Below are 15,580 nucleotides of genomic sequence, written 5' to 3' on the forward strand. Positions count from 1 at the left end.
GGACCAAACAGTGATCAGAAACTGATATATGAGGTTACCGTTTCTGTGGCAGCAGCTTCAAAGACAGTCCAAACGGCGAGAGAGAAACAGGTTTGTAAATCCCACTCTGCTTCGTTAGTCTGTCTTTGTTTACAGTCCTAGGCAAGACTATAGCTGGTTTCAGCTTTTGCCTGGAGGTCGGTATGAGATGGACCAAACAGTGATCAGAAACTCCCAAGGCGGCTCTGGACAGAGTGGTATGCATCCTTTATTATTGTCTAACAGTGATGTAGTATGTCACATTGCCCAGCAATCGCGCACACGGGTCTCCCGCGGCAGGCGAGAATTCTACCAGTCTCTTTCAGGAAAGTAATATTGACCAATGCTAAATTAAAACAACAGAATGACATCCGTAGGTATTTTATGAGCAGCACTTAATTTCCAGTTCAATTTTAAGAGCAGCTAAATCAGGTTGCGTTTTCGTCCGCCACTGCTTCTGCCTGCTACGGGGAATCGAACCCGGGTCTCCCGCGCGGCAGGCGAGAATTCTACCACTGAACCACCAATGCCCGCCTCTTGGCTGGGGTGTGCCATTGTGCTTGAGTCAAACACCTGGACGTCTGCTGACTGAGGGCAGGTGTGGGGATTACAGGAGGTGAGAATGGTTTCTTTTCATACCTGCAGTAAAACTCTTCAGGTCGTCTGCCAGTTGTTGATTTGCCACAATGCTGGGGGATGGTGTCTTGTAATTGGTCTTGTCTTTCAGACCTTTCCACACAGAGTCTGTGCCACTAGAAGAGAACTGAGTGCGAAGCTTTTCAGAATAATTCCTCTTTGTTTACTGAGTTTAGCAGTAAACCATTGTTTGTCGTTGTTATAAGTTAAATAAGTCCTGGTAGGAACGCATATGTCCTCACAGAAACTGATATATGAGGTTACCGTTTCTGTGGCAGCAGCTTCAAAGACAGTCCAAACGGTGGGAGAGAAACAGGATTGTGAATCCCACTCTGCTTCGTTAGTCTGTCTTTGTTGACAGTCCTAGGCAAGACTATAGCTGGTTTCAGCTTTTGCCTGGAGGGCGGTATGAAATGGACCAATCAGTGATCAGAAACTGATATATGAGGTTACCGTTTCTGTGGCAGCAGCTTCAAAGACAGTCCAAACGGCGAGAGAGAAACAGGTTTGTAAATCCCGCTCTGCCTCGTTAGTCTGTCTTTGTTTACAGTCCTAGGCAAGACTATAGCTGGTTTCAGCTCTTGCCTGGATGGCGGTATATAATGGACCAAACAGTGATCAGAAACTGATATATGAGGTTACCGTTTCTGTGGCAGCAGCTTCCAAGACAGTCCAAACGGTGGGAGAGAAACAGGTTTGTGAATCCCACTCTGCTTCGTTAGTCTGTCTTTGTTTACAGTCCTAGGCAAGACTATAGCTGATCTCAGCTCTTGCCTGGATGGCGGTATATGATGGACCAAACAGTGATCAAAAACTGATATATGAGGTTACCGTTTCTGTGGCAGCAGCTTCAAAGACAGTCGAAACGGTGGGAGAGAAACAGGTTTGTGAATCCCACTCTGCTTCCTTAGTCTGTCTTTGTTTACAGTCCTAGGCAAGACTATAGCTGATCTCAGCTCTTGCCTGGATGGCGGTATATGATGGACCAAACAGTGATCAGAAACTGATATATGAGGTTACCGTTTCTGTGGCAGCAGCTTCAAAGACAGTCCAAACGGCGAGAGAGAAACAGGTTTGTTTGTAATCCCCCACTCTGCTTCGTTAGTCTGTCTTTGTTTACAGTCCTAGGCAAGACTATAGCTGGTTTCAGCTTTTGCCTGGATGGCGGTATGAGATGGACCAAACAGTGATCAGAAACTGATATATGAGGTTACCGTTTCTGTGGCAGCAGCTTCAAAGCAGTCCAAAGACAGTCCAAACGGCGAGAGAGAAACAGGTTTGTAAATCCCGCTCTGCCTCGTTAGTCTGTCTTTGTTTACAGTCCTAGGCAAGACTATAGCTGGTTTCAGCTCTTGCCTGGATGGCGGTATATAATGGACCAAACAGTGATCAGAAACTGATATATGAGGTTACCGTTTCTGTGGCAGCAGCTTCAAAGACAGTCCAAACGGTGGGAGAGAAACAGGTTTGTGAATCCCACTCTGCTTCGTTAGTCTGTCTTTGTTTACAGTCCTAGGCAAGACTATAGCTGATCTCAGCTCTTGCCTGGATGGCGGTATATGATGGACCAAACAGTGATCAGAAACTGATATATGAGGTTACCGTTTCTGTGGCAGCAGCTTCAAAGACAGTCCAAACGGTGGGAGAGAAACAGGTTTGTGAATCCCACTCTGCTTCGTTAGTCTGTCTTTGTTTACAGTCCTAGGCAAGACTATAGCTGATTTCAGCTCTTGCCTGGATGGCGGTATATGATGGACCAAACAGTGATCAGAAACTGATATATGAGGTTACCGTTTCTGTGGCAGCAGCTTCAAAGACAGTCCAAACGGCGAGAGAGAAACAGGTTTGTAAATCCCACTCTGCTTCGTTAGTCTGTCTTTGTTTACAGTCCTAGGCAAGACTATAGCTGGTTTCAGCTTTTGCCTGGAGGTCGGTATGAGATGGACCAAACAGTGATCAGAAACTCCCAAGGCGGCTCTTTGGACAGAGTGGTATGCATCCTTTATTATTGTCTAACAGTGATCTAGTATGTCACATTGCCCAGCAATCGCACACGGGTCTCCCCGCGGGGCGAGAATTCTACCAGTCTCTTTCAGGAAAGTAATATTGACCAATGCTAAATTAAAACAACAGAATGACATCCGTAGGTATTTTATGAGCAGCACTTAATTTCCAGTTCAATTTTAAGAGCAGCTAAATCAGGTTGCGTTTTCATCCGCCACTGCTTCTGCCTGCTACGGCCGGGAATCGAACCCGGTCTCCCGCGCGTGCAGGCGAGAATTCTACCACTGAACCACCAATGCCCGCCTCTTGGCTGGGGTGTGCCATTGTGCTTGAGTCAAACACCTGGACGTCTGCTGACTGAGGGCAGGTGTGGGGATTACAGGAGGTGAGAATGGTTTCTTTTCATACCTGCAGTAAAACTCGTTCAGGTCGTCTGCCAGTTGTTGATTTGCCACAATGCTGGGGGATGGTGTCTTGTAATTGGTCTTGTCTTTCAGACCTTTCCACACAGAGTCTGTGCCACTAGAAGAGAACTGAGTGCGAAGCTTTTCAGAATAATTCCTCTTTGTTTACTGAGTTTAGCAGTGAACCATTGTTTGTCGTTGTTATAAGTTAAATAAGTCCTGGTAGGAACGCATATGTCCTCACAGAAACTGATATATGAGGTTACCGTTTCTGTGGCAGCAGCTTCAAAGACAGTCCAAACGGTGGGAGAGAAACAGGATTGTGAATCCCACTCTGCTTCGTTAGTCTGTCTTTGTTGACAGTCCTAGGCAAGACTATAGCTGGTTTCAGCTTTTGCCTGGAGGGCGGTATGAAATGGACCAATCAGTGATCAGAAACTGATATATGAGGTTACCGTTTCTGTGGCAGCAGCTTCAAAGACAGTCCAAACGGCGAGAGAGAAACAGGTTTGTAAATCCCGCTCTGCCTCGTTAGTCTGTCTTTGTTTACAGTCCTAGGCAAGACTATAGCTGGTTTCAGCTCTTGCCTGGATGGCGGGATATAATGGACCAAACAGTGATCAGAAACTGATATATGAGGTTACCGTTTCTGTGGCAGCAGCTTCAAAAGACAGTCCAAACGGTGGGAGAGAAACAGGTTTGTGAATCCCACTCTGCTTCGTTAGTCTGTCTTTGTTTACAGTCCTAGGCAAGACTATAGCTGATCTCAGCTCTTGCCTGGATGGCGGTATATGATGGACCAAACAGTGATCAAAAACTGATATATGAGGTTACCGTTTCTGTGGCAGCAGCTTCAAAGACAGTCCAAGCGGTGGGAGAGAAACAGGTTTGTGAATCCCACTCTGCTTCCTTAGTCTGTCTTTGTTTACAGTCCTAGGCAAGACTATAGCTGATCTCAGCTCTTGCCTGGATGGCGGTATATGATGGACCAAACAGTGATCAGAAACTGATATATGAGGTTACCGTTTCTGTGGCAGCAGCTTCAAAGACAGTCCAAACGGCGAGAGAGAAACAGGTTTGTAAATCCCACTCTGCTTCGTTAGTCTGTCTTTGTTTACAGTCCTAGGCAAGACTATAGCTGGTTTCAGCTTTTGCCTGGAGGGCGGTATGGAGATGGACCAAACAGTGATCAGAAACTGATATATGAGGTTACCGTTTCTGTGGCAGCAGCTTCAAAGACAGTCCAAACGGCGAGAGAGAAACAGGTTTGTAAATCCCGCTCTGCCTCGTTAGTCTGTCTTTGTTTACAGTCCTAGGCAAGACTATAGCTGGTTTCAGCTCTTGCCTGGATGGCGGTATATAATGGACCAAACAGTGATCAGAAACTGATATATGAGGTTACCGTTTCTGTGGCAGCAGCTTCCAAGACAGTCCAAACGGTGGGAGAGAAACAGGTTTGTGAATCCCACTCTGCTTCGTTAGTCTGTCTTTGTTTACAGTCCTAGGCAAGACTATAGCTGATCTCAGCTCTTGCCTGATGATGGCGGTATATGATGGACCAAACAGTGATCAAAACTGATATATGAGGTTACCGTTTCTGTGGCAGCAGCTTCAAAGACAGTCCAAACGGTGGGAGAGAAACAGGTTTGTGAATCCCACTCTGCTTCGTTAAGTCTGTCTTTGTTTACAGTCCTAGGCAAGACTATAGCTGATTTCAGCTCTTGCCTGGATGGCGGTATATGATGGACCAAACAGTGATCAAAAACTGATATATGAGGTTACCGTTTCTGTGGCAGCAGCTTCAAAGACAGTCCAAACGGCGAGAGAGAAACAGGTTTGTAAATCCCACTCTGCTTCGTTAGTCTGTCTTTGTTTACAGTCCTAGGCAAGACTATAGCTGGTTTCAGCTTTTGCCTGGAGGTCGGTATGAGATGGACCAAACAGTGATCAGAAACTCCCAAGGCGGCTCTTTGGACAGAGTGGTATGCATCCTTTATTATTGTCTAACAGTGATCTAGTATGTCACATTGCCCAGCAATCGCACACGGGTCTCCCCGCGGCAGGCGAGAATTCTACCAGTCTCTTTCAGGAAAGTAATATTGACCAATGCTAAATTAAAACAACAGAATGACATCCGTAGGTATTTTATGAGCAGCACTTAATTTCCAGTTCAATTTTAAGAGCAGCTAAATCAGGTTGCGTTTTCGTCCGCCACTGCTTCTGCCTGCTACGGCCGGGAATCGAACCCGGGTCTCCCGCGCGGCAGGCGAGAATTCTACCACTGAACCACCAATGCCCGCCTCTTGGCTGGGGTGTGCCATTGTGCTTGAGTCAAACACCTGGACGTCTGCTGACTGAGGGCAGGTGTGGGGGATTACAGGAGGTGAGAATGGTTTCTTTTCATACCTGCAGTAAAACTCGTTCAGGTCGTCTGCCAGTTGTTGATTTGCCACAATGCTGGGGGATGGTGTCTTGTAATTGGTCATGTCTTTCAGACCTTTCCACACAGAGTCTGTGCCACTAGAAGAGAACTGAGTGCGAAGCTTTTCAGAATAATTCCTCTTTGTTTACTGAGTTTAGCAGTAAACCATTGTTTGTCGTTGTTATAAGTTAAATAAGTCCTGGTAGGAACGCATATGTCCTCACAGAAACTGATATATGAGGTTACCGTTTCTGTGGCAGCAGCTTCAAAGACAGTCCAAACGGTGGGAGAGAAACAGGATTGTGAATCCCACTCTGCTTCGTTAGTCTGTCTTTGTTGACAGTCCTAGGCAAGACTATAGCTGGTTTCAGCTTTTGCCTGGAGGGCGGTATGAAATGGACCAATCAGTGATCAGAAACTGATATATGAGGTTACCGTTTCTGTGGCAGCAGCTTCAAAGACAGTCCAAACGGCGAGAGAGAAACAGGTTTGTAAATCCCGCTCTGCCTCGTTAGTCTGTCTTTGTTTACAGTCCTAGGCAAGACTATAGCTGGTTTCAGCTCTTGCCTGGATGGCGGTATATAATGGACCAAACAGTGATCAGAAACTGATATATGAGGTTACCGTTTCTGTGGCAGCAGCTTTCAAGACAGTCCAAACGGTGGGAGAGAAACAGGATTGTGAATCCCACTCTGCTTCGTTAGTCTGTCTTTGTTTACAGTCCTAGGCAAGACTATAGCTGATTCTCAGCTCTTGCCTGGATGGCGGTATATGATGGACCAAACAGTGATCAAAACTGATATATGAGGTTACCGTTTCTGTGGCAGCAGCTTCAAAGACAGTCCAAACGGTGGGAGAGAAACAGGTTTGTGAATCCCACTCTGCTTCCTTAGTCTGTCTTTGTTTACAGTCCTAGGCAAGACTATAGCTGATTTCAGCTCTTGCCTGGATGGCGGTATATGATGGACCAAACAGTGATCAGAAACTGATATATGAGGTTACCGTTTCTGTGGCAGCAGCTTCAAAGACAGTCCAAGCGGCGAGAGAGAAACAGGTTTGTAAATCCCACTCTGCTTCGTTAGTCTGTCTTTGTTTACAGTCCTAGGCAAGACTATAGCTGGTTTCAGCTTTTGCCTGGAGGGCGGTATGAGATGGACCAAACAGTGATCAGAAACTGATATATGAGGTTACCGTTTCTGTGGCAGCAGCTTCAAAGACAGTCAAACGGCGAGAGAAACAGGTTGTAAATCCCACTCTGCCTCGTTAGTCTGTCTTTGTTTACAGTCCTAGGCAAGACTATAGCTGGTTTCAGCTTTTGCCTGGATGGCGGTATATAATGGACCAAACAGTGATCAGAAACTGATATATGAGGTTACCGTTTCTGTGGCAGCAGCTTCAAAGACAGTCCAAACGGCGAGAGAGAAACAGGTTTGTGAATCCCACTCTGCTTCGTTAGTCTGTCTTTGTTTACAGTCCTAGGCAAGACTATAGCTGATCTCAGCTCTTGCCTGGATGGCGGTATATAATGGACCAAACAGTGATCAGAAACTGATATATGAGGTTACCGTTTCTGTGGCAGCAGCTTCAAAGACAGTCCAAACGGTGGGAGAGAAACAGGTTGTGAATCCCACTCTGCTTCGTTAGTCTGTCTTTGTTTACAGTCCTAGGCAAGACTATAGCTGATTTCAGCTCTTGCCTGGATGGCGGTATATGATGGACCAAACAGTGATCAAAAACTGATATATATGAGGTTACCGTTTCTGTGGCAGCAGCTTCAAAGACAGTCCAAACGGCGAGAGAGAAACAGGTTTGTAAATCCCACTCTGCTTCGTTAGTCTGTCTTTGTTTACAGTCCTAGGCAAGACTATAGCTGGTTTCAGCTTTTGCCTGGAGGTCGGTATGAGATGGACCAAACAGTGATCAGAAACTCCCAAGGCGGCTCTTTGGACAGAGTGGTATGCATCCTTTATTATTGTCTAACAGTGATCTAGTATGTCACATTGCCCAGCAATCGCAAAAGGGATCTCCCCCGCGGCAGGCGAGAATTCTACCAGTCTCTTTCAGGAAAGTAATATTGACCAATGCTAAATTAAAACAACAGAATGACATCCGTAGGTATTTTATGAGCAGCACTTAATTTCCAGTTCAATTTTAAGAGCAGCTAAATCAGGTTGCGTTTTCGTCGCCACTGCTTCTGCCTGCTACGGCCGGGGGAATCGAACCGGGTCTCCCGCGCGGCAGGCGAGATTCTACCACTGAACCACCAATGCCCGCCTCTTGGCTGGGGTGTGCCATTGTGCTTGAGTCAAACACCTGGACGTCTGCTGACTGAGGGCAGGTGTGGGGGATTACAGGAGGTGAAAATGGTTTCTTTTCATACCTGCAGTAAAACTCGTTCAGGTCGTCTGCCAGTTGTTGATTTGCCACAATGCTGGGGGATGGTGTCTTGTAATTGGTCTTGTCTTTCAGACCTTTCCACACAGAGTCTGTGCCACTAGAAGAGAACTGAGTGCGAAGCTTTTCAGAATAATTCCTCTTTGTTTACTGAGTTTAGCAGTGAACCATTGTTTGTCGTTGTTATAAGTTAAATAAGTCCTGGTAGGAACGCATATGTCCTCACAGAAACTGATATATGAGGTTACCGTTTCTGTGGCAGCAGCTTCAAAGACAGTCCAAACGGTGGGAGAGAAACAGGATTGTGAATCCCACTCTGCTTCGTTAGTCTGTCTTTGTTGACAGTCCTAGGCAAGACTATAGCTGGTTTCAGCTTTTGCCTGGAGGGCGGTATGAAATGGACCAATCAGTGATCAGAAACTGATATATGAGGTTACCGTTTCTGTGGCAGCAGCTTCAAAGACAGTCCAAACGGCGAGAGAGAAACAGGTTTGTAAATCCCGCTCTGCCTCGTTAGTCTGTCTTTGTTTACAGTCCTAGGCAAGACTATAGCTGGTTTCAGCTTTTGCCTGGAGGGCGGTATATAATGGACCAAACAGTGATCAGAAACTGATATATGAGGTTACCGTTTCTGTGGCAGCAGCTTCCAAGACAGTCCAAACGGTGGGAGAGAAACAGGTTTGTGAATCCCACTCTGCTTCGTTAGTCTGTCTTTGTTTACAGTCCTAGGCAAGACTATAGCTGATCTCAGCTCTTGCCTGGATGGCGGTATATGATGGACCAAACAGTGATCAAAAACTGATATATGAGGTTACCGTTTCTGTGGCAGCAGCTTCAAAGACAGTCCAAACGGTGTGGGAGAGAAACAGGTTTGTGAATCCCACTCTGCTTCCTTAGTCTGTCTTTGTTTACAGTCCTAGGCAAGACTATAGCTGATTTCAGCTCTTGCCTGGATGGCGGTATATGATGGACCAAACAGTGATCAGAAACTGATATATGAGGTTACCGTTTCTGTGGCAGCAGCTTCAAAGACAGTCCAAACGGTGAGAGAGAAACAGGTTTGTAAATCCCACTCTGCTTCGTTAGTCTGTCTTTGTTTACAGTCCTAGGCAAGACTATAGCTGGTTTCAGCTTTTGCCTGGAGGGCGGTATGAGAATGGACCAAACAGTGATCAGAAACTGATATATGAGGTTACCGTTTCTGTGGCAGCAGCTTCAAAGACAGTCCAAACGGCGAGAGAGAAACAGGTTTGTAAATCCCGCTCTGCCTCGTTAGTCTGTCTTTGTTTACAGTCCTAGGCAAGACTATAGCTGGTTTCAGCTCTTGCCTGGATGGCGGTATATAATGGACCAAACAGTGATCAGAAACTGATATATGAGGTTACCGTTTCTGTGGCAGCAGCTTCCAAGACAGTCCAAACGGTGGGAGAGAAACAGGTTTGTGAATCCCACTCTGCTTCGTTAGTCTGTCTTTGTTTACAGTCCTAGGCAAGACTATAGCTGATCTCAGCTCTTGCCTGGATGGCGGTATATGATGGACCAAACAGTGATCAGAAACTGATATATGAGGTTACCGTTTCTGTGCAGCAGCTTCAAAGACAGTCCAAACGGTGGGAGAGAAACAGGTTTGTGAATCCACTCTGCTTCGTTAGTCTGTCTTTGTTTACAGTCCTAGGCAAGACTATAGCTGATTTCAGCTCTTGCCTGGATGGCGGTATATGATGGACCAAACAGTGATCAGAAACTGATATATGAGGTTACCGTTTCTGTGGCAGCAGCTTCAAAGACAGTCCAAACGGCGAGAGAGAAACAGGTTTGTAAATCCCACTCTGCTTCGTTAGTCTGTCTTTGTTTACAGTCCCTAGGCAAGACTATAGCTGGTTTCAGCTTTTGCCTGGAGGTCGGTATGAGATGGACCAAACAGTGATCAGAAACTCCCAAGGCGGCTCTTTGGACAGAGTGGTATGCATCCTTTATTATTGTCTAACAGTGATCTAGTATGTCACATTGCCCAGCAATCGCACACGGGTCTCCCAGCGGCAGGCGAGAATTCTACCAGTCTCTTTCAGGAAAGTAATATTGACCAATGCTAAATTAAAACAACAGAATGACATCCGTAGGTATTTTATGAGCAGCACTTAATTTCCAGTTCAATTTTAAGAGCAGCTAAATCAGGTTGCGCGTTTCGTCCGCCACTGCTTCTGCCTGCTACGGCGGGAATCGAACCCGGGTCTCTCGCGCGGCAGGCGAGAATTCTACCACTGAACCACCAATGCCCGCCTCTTGGCTGGGGTGTGCCATTGTGCTTGAGTCAAACACCTGGACGTCTGCTGACTGAGGGCAGGTGTGGGGATTACAGGAGGTGAGAATGGTTTCTTTTCATACCTGCAGTAAAACTCGTTCAGGTCGTCTGCCAGTTGTTGATTTGCCACAATGCTGGGGATGGTGTCTTGTAATTGGTCTTGTCTTTCAGACCTTTCCACACAGAGTCTGTGCCACTAGAAGAGAACTGAGTGCGAAGCTTTTCAGAATAATTCCTCTTTGTTTACTGAGTTTAGCAGTAAACCATTGTTTGTCGTTGTTATAAGTTAAATAAGTCCTGGTAGGAACGCATATGTCCTCACAGAAACTGATATATGAGGTTACCGCGTTTCTGTGGCAGCAGCTTCAAAGACAGTCCAAACGGTGGGAGAGAAACAGGATTGTGAATCCCACTCTGCTTCGTTAGTCTGTCTTTGTTGACAGTCCTAGGCAAGACTATAGCTGGTTTCAGCTTTTGCCTGGAGGGCGGTATGAAATGGACCAATCAGTGATCAGAAACTGATATATGAGGTTACCGTTTCTGTGGCAGCAGCTTCAAAGACAGTCCAAACGAGAGAGAAACAGGTTTGTAAATCCCGCTCTGCCTCGTTAGTCTGTCTTTGTTTACAGTCCTAGGCAAGACTATAGCTGGTTTCAGCTCTTGCCTGGATGGCGGTATATAATGGACCAAACAGTGATCAGAAACTGATATATGAGGTTACCGTTTCTGTGGCAGCAGCTTCAAAGACAGTCCAAACGGTGGGAGAGAAACAGGTTTGTGAATCCCACTCTGCTTCGTTAGTCTGTCTTTGTTTACAGTCCTAGGCAAGACTATAGCTGATCTCAGCTCTTGCCTGGATGGCGGTATATGATGGACCAAACAGTGATCAAAAACTGATATATGAGGTTACCGTTTCTGTGGCAGCAGCTTCAAAGACAGTCCAAACGGTGGGAGAGAAACAGGTTTGTGAATCCCACTCTGCTTCGTTAGTCTGTCTTTGTTTACAGTCCTAGGCAAGACTATAGCTGATTTCAGCTCTTGCCTGGATGGCGGTATATGATGGACCAAACAGTGATCAGAAACTGATATATGAGGTTACCGTTTCTGTGGCAGCAGCTTCAAAGACAGTCCAAACGGCGAGAGAGAAACAGGTTTGTAAATCCCACTCTGCTTCGTTAGTCTGTCTTTGTTTACAGTCCTAGGCAAGACTATAGCTGGTTTCAGCTTTTTGCCTGGATGGCGGTATGAGATGGACCAAACAGTGATCAGAAACTGATATATGAGGTTACCGTTTCTGTGGCAGCAGCTTCAAAGACAGTCCAAGCGGCGAGAGAGAAACAGGTTTGTAAATCCCACTCTGCCTCGTTAGTCTGTCTTTGTTTACAGTCCTAGGCAAGACTATAGCTGGTTTCAGCTCTTGCCTGGATGGCGGTATATAATGGACCAAACAGTGATCAGAAACTGATATATGAGGTTACCGTTTCTGTGGCAGCAGCTTCAAAGACAGTCCAAACGGTGGGAGAGAAACAGGTTTGTGAATCCCACTCTGCTTCGTTAGTCTGTCTTTGTTTACAGTCCTAGGCAAGACTATAGCTGGTCTCAGCTCTTGCCTGGAAGGCGGTATATCATGGACCAAACAGTGATCAAAAACTGATATATGAGGTTACCGTTTCTGTGGCAGCAGCTTCAAAGACAGTCCAAACGGTGGGAGAGAAACAGGTTTGTGAATCCCACTCTGCTTCGTTAGTCTGTCTTTGTTTACAGTCCTAGGCAAGACTATAGCTGATTTCAGCTCTTGCCTGGATGGCGGTATATGATGGACCAAACAGTGATCAGAAACTGATATATGAGGTTACCGTTTCTGTGGCAGCAGCTTCAAAGACAGTCCAAACGGCGAGAGAGAAACAGGTTTGTAAATCCCACTCTGCTTCGTTAGTCTGTCTTTGTTTACAGTCCTAGGCAAGACTATAGCTGGTTTCAGCTTTTGCCTGGAGGTCGGTATGAGATGGACCAAACAGTGATCAGAAACTCCCAAGGCGGCTCTTTGGACAGAGTGGTATGCATCCTTTATTATTGTCTAACAGTGATCTAGTATGTCACATTGCCCAGCAATCGCACACACAGGTCCCAGCGGCAGGCGAGAATTCTACCAGTCTCTTTCAGGAAAGTAATATTGACCAATGCTAAATTAAAACAACAGAATGACATCCGTAGGTATTTTATGAGCAGCACTTAATTTCCAGTTCAATTTTAAGAGCAGCTAAATCAGGTTGCGTTTTCGTCCGCCACTGCTTCTGCCTGCTACGGCCGGGAATCGAACCGGGTCTCCGCGCGGCAGGCGAGAATTCTACCACTGAACCACCAATGCCCGCCTCTTGGCTGGGGTGTGCCATTGTGCTTGAGTCAAACACCTGGACGTCTGCTGACTGAGGGCAGGTGTGGGGGATTACAGGAGGTGAGAATGGTTTCTTTTCATACCTGCAGTAAAACTCGTTCAGGTCGTCTGCCAGTTGTTGATTTGCCACAATGCTGGGGGATGGTGTCTTGTAATTGGTCTTGTCTTTCAGACCTTTCCACACAGAGTCTGTGCCACTAGAAGAGAACTGAGTGCGAAGCTTTTCAGAATAATTCCTCTTTGTTTACTGAGTTTAGCAGTGAACCATTGTTTGTCGTTGTTATAAGTTAAATAAGTCCTGGTAGGAACGCATATGTCCTCACAGAAACTGATTTATGAGGTTACCGTTTCTGTGGCAGCAGCTTCAAAGACAGTCCAAACGGTGGGAGAGAAACAGGATTGTGAATCCCACTCTGCTTCGTTAGTCTGTCTTTGTTGACAGTCCTAGGCAAGACTATAGCTGGTTTCAGCTTTTGCCTGGAGGGCGGTATGAAATGGACCAATCAGTGATCAGAAACTGATATATGAGGTTACCGTTTCTGTGGCAGCAGCTTCAAAGACAGTCCAAGCGGCGAGAGAGAGAAACAGGTTTGTAAATCCCGCTCTGCCTCGTTAGTCTGTCTTTGTTTACAGTCCTAGGCAAGACTATAGCTGGTTTCAGCTCTTGCCTGGATGGCGGTATATAATGGACCAAACAGTGATCAGAAACTGATATATGAGGTTACCGTTTCTGTGGCAGCAGCTTCCAAGACAGTCCAAACGGCGAGAGAGAAACAGGTTTGTGAATCCCACTCTGCTTCGTTAGTCTGTCTTTGTTTACAGTCCTAGGCAAGACTATAGCTGATCTCAGCTCTTGCCTGGATGGCGGTATATGATGGACCAAACAGTGATCAAAAACTGATATATGAGGTTACCGTTTCTGTGGCAGCAGCTTCAAAGACAGTCCAAGCGGGGGAGAGAAACAGGTTTGTGAATCCCACTCTGCTTCGTTAGTCTGTCTTTGTTTACAGTCCTAGGCAAGACTATAGCTGATTTCAGCTCTTGCCTGGATGGCGGTATATGATGGACCAAACAGTGATCAGAAACTGATATATGAGGTTACCGTTTCTGTGGCAGCAGCTTCAAAGACAGTCCAAACGGCGAGAGAGAAACAGGTTTGTAAATCCCACTCTGCTTCGTTAGTCTGTCTTTGTTTACAGTCCTAGGCAAGACTATAGCTGGTTTCAGCTTTTGCCTGGATGGCGGTATATGAGATGGACCAAACAGTGATCAGAAACTGATATATGAGGTTACCGTTTCTGTGGCAGCAGCTTCAAAGACAGTCCAAGCGGCGAGAGAGAAACAGGTTTGTAAATCCCACTCTGCCTCGTTAGTCTGTCTTTGTTTACAGTCCTAGGCAAGACTATAGCTGGTTTCAGCTCTTGCCTGGATGGCGGTATGAATGGACCAAACAGTGATCAGAAACTGATATATGAGGTTACCGTTTCTGTGCAGCAGCAGCTTCAAAGACAGTCCAAACGGCGGTGGGAGAGAAACAGGTTTGTGAATCCCGCTCTGCTTCGTTAGTCTGTCTTTGTTTACAGTCCTAGGCAAGACTATAGCTGATCTCAGCTCTTGCCTGGATGGCGGTATATGATGGACCAAACAGTGATCAGAAACTGATATATGAGGTTACCGTTTCTGTGGCAGCAGCTTCAAAGACAGTCCAAACGGTGGGAGAGAAACAGGTTTGTAAATCCCACTCTGCTTCGTTAGTCTGTCTTTGTTTACAGTCCTAGGCAAGACTATAGCTGATTTCAGCTCTTGCCTGGATGGCGGTATATGATGGACCAAACAGTGATCAGAAACTGATATATGAGGTTACCGTTTCTGTGGCAGCAGCTTCAAAGACAGTCAAAGCGGCGAGAGAGAAACAGGTTTGTAAATCCCACTCTGCTTCGTTAGTCTGTCTTTGTTTACAGTCCTAGGCAAGACTATAGCTGGTTTCAGCTTTTGCCTGGAGAAGTCGGTATGAGATGGACCAAACAGTGATCAGAAACTCCCAAGGCGGCTCTTTGGACAGAGTGGTATGCATCCTTTATTATTGTCTAACAGTGATCTAGTATGTCACATTGCCCAGCAATCGCACACGGGTCTCCCAGCGGCAGGCGAGAATTCTACCAGTCTTTCAGGAAAGTAATATTGACCAATGCTAAATTAAAACAACAGAATGACATCCGTAGGTATTTTATGAGCAGCACTTAATTTCCAGTTCAATTTTAAGAGCAGCTAAATCAGGTTGCGTTTTCGTCCGCCACTGCTTCTGCCTGCTACGGCCGGGAATCGAACCCGGGTCTCCCGCGCGGCAGGCGAGAATTCTACCACTGAACCACCAATGCCCGCCTCTTGGCTGGGGTGTGCCATTGTGCTTGAGTCAAACACCTGGACGTCTGCTGACTGAGGGCAGGTGTGGGGATTACAGGAGGTGAGAATGGTTTCTTTTCATACCTGCAGTAAAAACTCGTTCAGGTCGTCTGCCAGTTGTTGATTTGCCACAATGCTGGGGGATGGTGTCTTGTAATTGGTCATGTCTTTCAGACCTTTCCACACAGAGTCTGTGCCACTAGAAGAGAACTGAGTGCGAAGCTTTTCAGAATAATTCCTCTTTGTTTACTGAGTTTAGCAGTAAACCATTGTTTGTCGTTGTTATAAGTTAAATAAGTCCTGGTAGGAACGCATATGTCCTCACAGAAACTGATATATGAGGTTACCGTTTCTGTGGCAGCAGCTTCAAAGACAGTCAAACGGTGGGAGAGAAACAGGATTGTGAATCCCACTCTGCTTCGTTAGTCTGTCTTTGTTGACAGTCCTAGGCAAGACTATAGCTGGTTTCAGCTTTTGCCTGGAGGGCGGTATGAAATGGACCAATCAGTGATCAGAAACTGATATATGAGGTTACCGTTTCTGTGGCAGCAGCTTCAAAGACAGTCCAAGCGGCGAGAGAGAAACAGGTTTGTAAATCCCGC

At 46.2% G+C, this 15,580-nt stretch overlaps 2 non-coding genes across 2 annotated transcripts; both read right to left on the reverse strand.

Annotated features, from left to right (window-relative positions):
* Positions 1–5,287: 5,287 nt before the first annotated feature.
* Positions 5,288–5,358, reverse strand: trnag-gcc. The gene has a single exon. It is a non-coding gene; the product is annotated as a tRNA-Gly (tRNA).
* Positions 5,359–14,882: 9,524 nt separating this feature from the next.
* Positions 14,883–14,953, reverse strand: trnag-gcc. The gene has a single exon. It is a non-coding gene; the product is annotated as a tRNA-Gly (tRNA).
* Positions 14,954–15,580: the final 627 nt, after the last annotated feature.

The sequence above is a fragment of the Puntigrus tetrazona genome, chromosome 5 (assembly GCF_018831695.1).
Source record: "Puntigrus tetrazona isolate hp1 chromosome 5, ASM1883169v1, whole genome shotgun sequence".
In the NCBI taxonomy this organism is placed as follows: Eukaryota; Metazoa; Chordata; class Actinopteri; order Cypriniformes; family Cyprinidae; genus Puntigrus; species Puntigrus tetrazona.